The following is a 5,212-nucleotide window of genomic DNA, read 5'->3' as shown; positions in this document are numbered from 1 at the left end:
TTGGCCTCTGCCTTTTCTATGTTCAAGTGCTCAAGGATCTTGGCAACAGAAGACCACCAAATCTGCCAGGGGACTGTGAGCTTCATGAGGGCAGAGCAAGTGCCACTTAAGTTTGTAGACTCGGTACTTGGCACAATGCCAGGCACACGGTAGGTACCACATAAATATTTAGGTTGAATGAATTAGTGGTAAATCTAAGGGCTGAGTTTCTTCTTAGGAGGCAGAGAGAGTGGTGATCTATTATATATTAAAATTTGATTAAGAAATTTAAAAAAAACTAAATGGAAACAAAGTGTTTTTAGGAGCAAATGTAAAACCAAAATCGAAGCAGAAATAATGAACTATGATAACCCTCCTGGGCCACATGCCCATCTCTGGGTGGGATGTCTGGTACTGTGGTTAATAGAAAAAGGGAATGGTATCACAAAGGAAGAAGGAGAAAGGGGACTGGAGAGTATGGTAGGCAGACAAAATCCAAAATCTGCAGTCCAGTAGAGATGTTAAGAGAGTAGTTTAAGGGCTTGGAGTTCCTTAGTTAAGTCCAAGATGGAAACAAATTTGGGGATTATCTGCAATAGTACCAGAGTGAATGAGATCATCTATTAAAGTAAGAAGAAAAGAGGGTCTATTGTCAGATGAAATGAATACACATTTTATGTAACAAATGAATTTGCTAAGAATATTTGCTGATATATCAATGAAAATACATATTTTAAAAACAAACACTTAGATAGCACTTACTATGTGCTAGACACTGTTCTAAGCACTTAACAAGTCTGTAGTCATGTAATCCTCAGTAATCCTATTAAATTGATACTACTATTATCCCCATTTTACAGACAAGGAGGCTGAGGCACAGATTGGTTAAGAAGCTTGTGCGAGTTCACACAGGCAGTAAGTGAGACACTCTATGTTCAAACCAGGAAGTCTGGCTTCAGAGTTCTCACGACTAAGATTTATTTATACAGTTAAAGGCCATCCTAGAGAAGTTTCTATCTCCTTAGCCTCTCCCCAATTCCATAGCACTCCCCGATTTTCACCTGCTGCTCTGGATATGTGGCAGAGTGCACGTGTGTTTTGGCTTTTCCGAGACTCTATCTCTGAGAATAAAAACTAAGAATGTAGAACTGTGCAGGTCGGTTGAGTTAACTTGGAGAGTGTTTGCCAGCAGGAGGAACAGATGCTGCTTAAGTCAGAAGAAATGAGTGTTCGCTCCAAGCCCTGCTTTAGAAAGCCTCTTTGTTTTATGACTCTGGGTGCAAGCAACCCTTTTAATTTTGTGTTTTGGATTCCAGCCATAGGAGGCCTTCTTTAATGTAGCAGATGGCTGGAGACAGGCTAGCTGGGCTCCTACACTCTCCCTCAAGCAGTCTTCCCTAGAGAGGGCTCTCCCAATTATGTTGCTCTGAAAAAGAGAAGAGAACTTAAAATGGACACATTAAATTTACACCACACATAAAGTAACCACTGCTTTAAGCATCTGTAAACATTTGGAGGTCAGGAAACCCTTTGAGAATCTGATTAATGCTGTAGAATTTTTGTGCAGAAAATTGGTGAATAGGTATATACACAAAAATGAGAATATTTGTTCTAGGGGGCTCATGGAGTCTCTGGTACCCAACCCTGAAGTTTCAAGGGGTCTGTGTCCTTGAGGTTCCTGTGCTTCTAATGGAGGCAGCTGTCATTTTTTTACTTTCCTTTTCCTTTTTCCAGTCCAGTAGGATTCTCAACTTGTCGGTTGTGAAAATAAGGGTCTGTGGATTATTAAGGAAGCATTTGACATCATAACACTCAAATTTTATTGCAAAAAATCCTTTCAAATGTTGAATAAAGTCACTTTAGTATATTCTCTGGCTGGCAGAGAACCTTGGCTCATTCTGTTAAAAACTAACCTGAGGTTCTTTTGAAAATTGTAACAATGATTTTTCTTCTCTCTCTTGATTGGATTGTGGGTTATGTCTTTGCACATCATTTCCTTGGGAGTTCACTCTTCTCACAACTTTTCCCAGTTTAGCTCTGGCTCCTGCACTGTTTCCAATACTAAGGATTAAAGGTGGAGTAGTCTGGCAATGGAAGAACAGATACAGAATTTTCAGAACTTGGGAAAGCAGTTTTATCATTTCCAGGACACTGTCTAGAGGAGTCATACAAACTTAGATATTTCTTGCTCTGATGTCTACTTGCCATGTCTGTGTGAGGAAGTGAAAAGCCCTTGAGGAGGCTCTTAGGACCCTTTATGGATCTCCATGATGTCATTCATTCACTGTTCCTGCTATGCTGGGTAACTCCTCCAAACGTCATCACATTCTTTCATTTCTACTGGGTGTGCACTGGTCATTTCAGGAGAATCTTCTGAGCTACAGCCAAGGGTGGAATTGAGATATATATTAAGGATCTTGAAACCAGAAACAATTTGCCTCAATTGCCCTATATTTCAAAATAAAAATTTAAAATATGGAGAGGCTAATCATTCCAGTTCTTCATCTGAAATTTACTTTTTTTGAATTTGGAAAATTCCAGGTGGAGTAGGTCGTGGACTAAATATTTAGGCAGGTTCTTTCCACCAAATGAATAATTAAAGCAATGACTAAAAAAAAATTAAAGAACAGGCCCATTTTCTCCCTAAACATCAACATCAACCCAATTAAAGAAAAATGATTCTGGGCTTAAATCAGAGTCTCTCAACCTCAGCACTATTGACATTTTGGGCTGGACAATTCTTGGTAGAAGGAAGCTGTCCTCCGTACTGTAGAATGTTTAGCAACATCTCTAGCCACTATCCAGTAGATGCCACTAGCACTACCTTCTTAGGTATAACAACCAAGTTTATCTTCAAACATTATCAAATATGTTCCTTCTCTGGGGGGCACAGGCAATCCTGGTTGAGAAGCACAGGCCTAAATTATCCAGAAATATGTTTCTTGACAAATCAATTAAAATCAAGCATCAAAGCTGCTTTTATCTAATCTTCTTGGTCAGGTGGATGCTAAACTGAAAAAGCAGTTTGTCTACTTTGATACCTCACTGACTATATCTATCTGTTCAGATCATCCTGTTCTACATTTGTTTTTAGATCCCATTTGATTGCCAAAACCAGGAGCTTCCTTACTCCATCTCTGGCAGGCCTGTTCGTTTGCTGTCTGATATCTTTTTGACTATATAGATATTTAGTGATTGGTCTGATTTTCTATACCTTTGGAGGTCTGGATAATTTCTCAGTCCTTTGGGGGCATCTGTTGTGCTGTCAAAGTTTCCATTCCTTTCTTCTATGTTATCATCTTTTTCTGTTTAAGACCCAAACTTAGCCCACCTAGCAACTTACAGAGGTTGTAGTCTCGAGTTGATTTGATCAGTATGTGGACACACAGTTCAGAGAACAAAACTGTTGGCTTTGAGATTGCAAATGTGATTGTTTAAAGGAATCCTCTAATCACAAATTGTTCCTTACATATGTGCAGTGACTGCAAGACAGCAGTTTGTTTTGGAAAGAATTTTACTAGCTGTTTGAAGTGAGGAGTGATTCTAGTGCACAAAACATTTAAACCAAATTGTTATGTCTTACAGTGTTCAACAAAGCACTCTGCAAACATCAGTTCGGGGGTGGGGGAGCGGTGGGGGGGAGAAGGCATCCTCCAAGGCAGGGTTATAGGCACTTCTGGGAGTTGTAAACCCATGCAGACTCCAGAAATATGTGCCTTCCAAGGGGCTGGAAACTTCTGAATTAACAACAAATAATCAGCGAGTGTGACAAAGAGTTAAAATACACAGACTTTACTTTCACAATGTTTATGATGTAGTAAAGAGGTTTAAGATGTAGACCCGAGATTGCAAACTGATGGCCAGCAGGCTAAATTGGGCCTATGGATTTGTTTTGCTTGGCTCGGACAGGGTTGGCCTCCTGAATGTCTAAGAGAGAGAAAAAGAAATAATGAAAGAAGTTGCTAAACATATAAAACTGGGAATTTTGTATTAAAGTCTAGATTTCCAGCTGTTTTTGAAAAATCACAAGACCTGCCAACACTAGGTCCTTATTCCCACATTTCTCCAGAGTGACAGTTGACTGGAGCTGCCCCCTTTGATCAGAGCAGACACCATCTGGTTCCCCACCCTTGTCCAGGGCACTCCCTTACCAGGCCTCTGTCCACATTCGATGTGGCCACCCTAATGCAGACTGCTGCAAAACTTACTTTGTCTTTTTAGTGCAGAAACAAATCACTGGGGCCTGGAGCAAAATAGCAGCAGTCCACTTGTCTGTCAAGTGAGATGACCCAGGCTCAGGCTATGAAGGTAGCAATAGAGTGGTGAGAAATGGTCGGATTTGGGATATATTTTGAAGGTAGAGTCAATAGGATTTCATGATGGATTGGTTTAGGATATGAGAGAGAGGATTAAAAATGACTCCAATTTTGATTTTGTGAATAAAATGTTTTTACTAATCATAACATGAAATTAGCATGACATCCCATTAGAATTGAACCAAGATGAATAATACTGTTATAAAATTTACATTTCTCACATTCATTTCAGAGGAAGATAGTACATATTAGGGCTCTTCTGGCTCTTGTAAATTGGTATCAATAAATCTTTTTTTTATTTTTATTTAACTTATTTAGAAAAAAAACCTATAGTGGAATATTGGAAAACCAATATTGAACTTTTAAAATAAAAATAATAGTTATTTTAATAGTTATATTTTTATTTTAAGTTATTTTTATAATAGTTATTTTTATTTTAAAATAAATGCTGGGAAATGCTGAGAGTGTTGGAAAATTGAAGGTAAAAATCATTGAGAAGAGTCTCAGTTACTGAGAAAAGAGGCTCTTGCCTCAAGAAGTGGAATGGAGAAATGTCACCCTCTGGATGGCCTGTCTGCTATTCAGTGGCCCCACCTGTCCAAAGGCTGAGTCCCCACTGCATATCCTCCCATCTCCCAGAAAGTGGAGCATGTGTGTATCTTGAGCTCCCGGTTTCGACAGTGCTACTTCGGGGAACTCCGAGGTGGGCACTCCATAGGCCTGCGAAGGTGGCTGATAGAGGAAGCTCCAAGATTTCCATCTGGGAAGGGTTTCAGGGATCCATCTAGTAAGAAAGTGCGAGAAGTTCAAAAACTTGTTTTGAAACTACTTTTCACAGAAAGAGGACACCCTTCTCTCAGATTTATATTACAAGTGAAAAAGAGTAGCAAAGTTGTATCCGATGTCTTTATTTACAC

Source organism: Pteropus alecto, unplaced genomic scaffold (assembly GCF_000325575.1).
Source record: "Pteropus alecto unplaced genomic scaffold, ASM32557v1 scaffold78, whole genome shotgun sequence".
Taxonomy (NCBI): Eukaryota; Metazoa; Chordata; class Mammalia; order Chiroptera; family Pteropodidae; genus Pteropus; species Pteropus alecto.
The sequence above is the reverse complement of the archived record's forward strand: the minus strand, read 5'-3'. Positions refer to the sequence as shown.